Raw genomic sequence first — 5520 nt, forward strand, 5'->3', positions numbered from 1 at the left:
AATCCAGAAAATAGGAGTCGGTAGTGTCTGTAGCAGTGGGCAGGTTTTGGGTATTTAGGGCTTTAGGTCTGGGTATTATGGATTTCTGGCTAATTTGGAGTAACCTGAAAAAAAAAGGTTTTTTTTTAAAAAATTCCTCTCTAGAGAGCTCTGATACCATGTTGAATTCTCTAGGGATACAGGAATAGTCGCTTGTCTTATTCTTCTCCCAAAAGGAGGATTAAATAGTGAACAGCCAATTACAAGTATGGAAAGGAAATAAAGGCTAAAAAGTCACCTCCTATGAAGAAGCCTCTAACTATGCTAATCTGCTATTATGCACAATTAAGTATATACAAGTCAACAGTTACTAATGCATTGAGGTTGCAACACTAGTCACTTGCACATGCAAAACTATATGATCTTGATGTTGCATCAAAGCGTCAGCTCCAACTAATGCTGAGAATAAGAACACATATTAAGCTGATGACACTTACAATCACATTATAATGGATCAAGGTGTAGTCCATATCATATCACGAGGTGATTGATTGAAGATTCAACGTGCGGCTACAAAAAATGTCACGAGGTGATTGTCTTGACGAAAAAGGAGTCTGCACATAAATATTGAACATGGTAATACCATAAGCAAATGATAAGAGGGATATTTATTGGTTCAAGATTGAAGAGAACCATATATTAAAGAAATAGATAAGAAAGCAAAGAGATATGGTAACGCATATATAGGACCAAATGTATGTAGGAAAAGGAATTAAAAAACAGCACCGGGATACCCAAGTCTCTGAGCAAGTCTTCAGCTTCTTCAGCCTCAACCCTGGCTACTTCCTCCATTGGACCTTTTAAAGTTGCTTGACTATCAATTCCTACATGGGTTCATTGAAAAGAACAAAACTTTACACACACACACACACATATATGGTTGTAGTTTCAAAACTGAAAGAACGAAATAGAGCATTGGAGAGGAAAGAAAGTTACCAAAGGCCTCAAGATGCTCCACCTTGACATTCAAATCCCCTTTGGTTTTCTCTCCCAAATAATCTTCGTACTTGCTTGACGAGGTGAGTGAAAACACTGACTTCTCATCAACGCCGCTACTGCTGCTGCTGCTGCTGCACTGGCACTTCATTCCAGGATTGTGACTGCAGCTCTCTTTGGAGTTTGGTCTATTGGCCTCTGCAACCATGGTGATATCCGTTTGGTTCATAGGAAATGAGGCTTGGGGATGGAAAATCAATTGCTTTCACATATTTGGTAAGTCTAGACATAGAAAATGGTTGCTTGTCACATGGGAAAGTAGGGGGGAAATGAAGCCCTCCTCCAAACTTGGGTTTTGTTTTCCCCCCTCATGGAAAGTTTAGGAAAATGAACCAACATTAAATGCACATTTTTCATGACCATTTTGTCCCCATTAACAATTTGAAGTTACAATATATCATTAAATGCTTTCTTTTTTTATTTATTTGATATAGTATGGGTATAATTGGAAAATTATACAAATTTTGTTTTTTATTGCTACTCAAAACAAACATGGGAAATGAAATAAAGTGATATCTCCCCGTTACTTTCTCGCCATTACCAAATGTGGGAAATGAATCTTCCATTTCCCATCCCTTGGGAAATGAATCTTCCATTTCCCATCCCTTGGGAAATGACATAGAAAATGATTTCCCCTCAAATCCATTCTATGAACCAAACTGTGGTACACGATCAAAAAAGGCCTTGGACCTTTGGTCCATTTTTCCTCCTTTTTGGGGATAAATTGATCTCGGGTCAACTTTATTTTCTTAGATTTAAGTTTAACCATAACTTTCTTAACCTTATTAAAATTATGCAAACATGTCTATGTTTTCAAAAAATTATTTATGCCATGTCGCCTTATATCTAAAATGAGTGAATTTTTGTTATCCATGTATCTAAGGTTTCACATTCGATTTCCGCGCCCTTAATTTCGCTTGTATTTAAAAATAATTAAAAAAATTGTAATTAAAAAAAAAAAGTGAGCTTGCACAAAATTCTATAATAACAATGACCATATTAATGAGGAAATTAAGTGGTGCAATAGTTTAGTTATACAGTCGCGTGGACCGAACTATGAGATTAATGTCTTGGGGGCATTTTAGGAGTAAAAGTTGAGTGGAATGTGAAAACCTAAGGTGGGTGAAGAAAGTAGAATAGTGGGTGTGAAATAACAGCACTCTTATAATTTAATCAGATTACCCAATCTCAAATGGACCGGAAGTAAATCAATTGCCTTATCTTACTCGGACGTACCCCATGCTCACGTTATGTAACCATAAATGAGGCCTTCTGTGCCAATGAATATTAGGCCCATCACACATCTTCCTTTGCTTCCTATTTGACCCATCACATAACTTGCTCAGTTCACTTGTGTGGTTGATCAATTATATTTAAGCTTAACCTTAATCAAATATGTAAGTCCTCGTAGCTTAAGTGGCATTCGAGGTCCTAAATTTCTCTTTCCCAATATTACTTATATAAAAAATAAAAATAAAAACTTAATAAAATATCTTATAATTAAATCTTCTTCAACCACACCAACTTGGAATTGCTTAAATTTGAATCTTCTTCAACCAAAACCAACCCTCCTTGAAAACTCATACTTTTGTGACTAATTGTTGGTTGATTATCAATAGAGTCAGTAATCACAAAAGGTTGCAGCTAGGACACAGTCATGTTTCGTAACATCCCGTCCCAAAATGTTGTTTTATTTAATTTATTTTTTCTAAACTTACAATTTTGCCCTTGGGCATAGGGAGATTTTGGTCACTTTTTGTTCGGGATAGATCCTGTCAATTGGTATTAGAGCATAGTTTTGTGATTCTGTAGACTGACACGCTAAGTGCACTCTTTATCTTTGAAGGTCGGATGGTTCCTTATTCGTGTTGAGATTATAAAACATGGTTGCCCCCATCTATGTGTTCTTAAGTTAGATATTGGGAATGGAGTTGGAAATGTGCTAGAGGCACCAAAACAAAGGAGTTGAGAATAAATGAAATGAGTTGTCAAAAGTTGTGGTGTCGTGAGTAAGGTGTGGAAAAAGTGTAGAAGTGACCAAAATCCTTTCAGCGTATCAGAGTGAAATTTTGAGGACGAAATTTTTTTAAGGGGGTAGGTTGTAACATCCCGTCCCAAAACGTCATTTTATTTAATTTACTTTTTATGAAATTACAATTTTCCCTTGGACATAGAGAGATTTTGGTCACTTTTTATTCAGGACGGGTCCTATCATATTTAACCAATTCATCAAAAGTAAGTTATTAATAATAAAAAATTCTACTAAGAAATGATTATTCAACAAAGTTAGTTGACAATTTTCAATATACTGTCCCAATAATGATCATTAAGCTTACTTTAATTTGAAACTCCCTTAAGAATGTAGTAAAGTAAAGTATCATTCACTTAGGTTTGAAATTGGATGATTTGTATTCACATAGAACTAGAATATTTATACAAGTGGTGGGTAATTGTCTCCAACTGAATCTATTTGGTTACGTGGCTGATTTTGTGCAGATTCGGCACCATCTCTATTACAAAGAACTAAAATCTATAACCAACACGGGTGATGGGTCCCCTTACTTTTCTTGCTATTTCCAGGTATTTTCCAAGTAAAAAAATTTGAATAAACATCCTTTGGTCAGCAGCTGATACTCACCTTTTTGGGGATTTCAAGATAAGTCCATTTGTTCCTTGGGAGAAAAGAAAAAAAAACACAAGGATTATTTAGCCTTTGACCATGTAGGGTTTAGGGTTCCAAAAAAAAAAAACAAAAATATCTTAAAACAAAGGAAAGAAGAAAATAGAGTAACAATTTCACAACAATCTTTTAAAGAAACAATGAGATTGACAATGATTATGGTTCCAAAATAATACCACGCATTAAATTAACACATAAATGTTGAGAAAAATATGAAAAGCAGAGAGAGAGAGAGAGAGAGATCGTAAATAATACTTCAGCCAAGAATAATCTCAACTCCTACTCAAATCACAAGCAGATAAAGAAAAATGATATCAACATATATTCCTATTAAATTACAGTAACATATCAATAAAACATAAATAAAAAATTCAATATAACAGCAATACCATAGCAATACGAAAGCAATACCACTACAATACAACCGCAATAAAATCACAATACGATTACAACAGCAAATTGACGATGCTATCTCACTATGATATAATCATAAAAAGTTCATAGAAAATCCCAATACCAAATGCAAGAATCAATCGACAAAGAACAAACACATTTGTTGTTTCAGACAAACAAAATCAATCCCAATACTTCAATTTCTACACAAAATACAGACGAAAGCAATCACAATTACAATTTCAATAATCAAATTCAATTTAACATCAAAACTTACATATTCCCAACAATTAATTTTCTGGAGAAGCTGTTCTTGAAGAGGGCATGTAAACCCAGACTTCAAAAGCCCCCAAAATTGGACCAAAATGTTCAAACAATGGCCACCTAATGCCAAGACATGCTATCATATTCAGAAAAGATGGTTATATTTGGGGATTCGAAGAGAGACGAAGTTGGGGTTTGGATTTGGGTAGAGAAGAAAACAGAGAGGAAGAGGAAGAACTGGGTTTTGAGGGTAAAGCTTGAAGGTTGTTCTTTATCTTCTTTTTCGTGAGAAGAGACGTGGTGAGAGAGAGAGAGAGAGAGAGAGAGAGAGAGAGAGAGAGAGTTGAGAGAGAGCGAAGAGAAAGCTGAGTGAGAAACCAAAAACTGGCCAAAAATGTTATCTGGCCAATAAATGGGCAATAAGTATGTATTTATCGGTGATAATTGCAAAAAAATTGAAGAAGGGTGGTATTTTTAGTTAAAATTATTAAAAAGGTGGCATTTTGAGCTATTTCTAAGTAATAAAAAACACAAGGATTATTTAGCCTTTGACCATGTAGAATTATATCCATAATAAGTCAATGGCAATTGCATTTTTTTTATTGTGAAAAGCAATTTTCCGTACCCCTTGATCATCTAGAGATTCCCAGAAAACATGAGGGAGGAAAGTGCCACCTTTGCAAACTCGCCCAGTCAGGCAGCGACTATTTGTCACATAGCAGATTGAAATTCTTTAAAAACTGAACCCTACTGGATTTCATGGGAATGGTATTAGTTATTTGAGCTGCAAACTCCTTGCGGTTTCGAATAAAGTTTTAACTTAAAACAAATGCATATTAATTTGTAACTAAAATTATCAAAATGAAAATATGTTCAATAACAAAATTGAAAGTGTACCTATTTTAATGTGTATTTTTATTGTTGTCATGCAACTAAATTCATAAAGAATTAGATTTTTTGTGGACTTTAATAGGTTAATAGATATTGGGCTATATTTGAAATATGAAAAATATATAAGTTTAATACTTTTTTAACCCGAAAACCTCACTGAGCTACAACCCACTGTAGCCCTTGTGCTAGTTCCGCCCATGTTTGCTTGACATCTATTTCTGAATATATAATATTAATTAACTGTAACATATTAGACT

At 34.5% G+C, this 5520-nt stretch overlaps 1 long non-coding RNA gene across 1 annotated transcript; it reads right to left on the reverse strand.

Moving 5' to 3' along the window:
• Positions 1 to 532: 532 nt before the first annotated feature.
• Positions 533 to 1045, reverse strand: LOC117612569. The gene is made up of 3 exons (XR_004583449.1): positions 976 to 1045; positions 766 to 863; positions 533 to 593 (listed from the first exon to the last, which is right to left on the reverse strand). It is a non-coding gene; the product is annotated as an uncharacterized LOC117612569 (long non-coding RNA).
• Between the last annotated feature and the right edge of the window lie 4475 nt (positions 1046 to 5520).

This window comes from Prunus dulcis, unplaced genomic scaffold, assembly GCF_902201215.1.
Source record: "Prunus dulcis unplaced genomic scaffold, ALMONDv2, whole genome shotgun sequence".
Lineage (NCBI taxonomy): Eukaryota > Viridiplantae > Streptophyta > Magnoliopsida > Rosales > Rosaceae > Prunus > Prunus dulcis.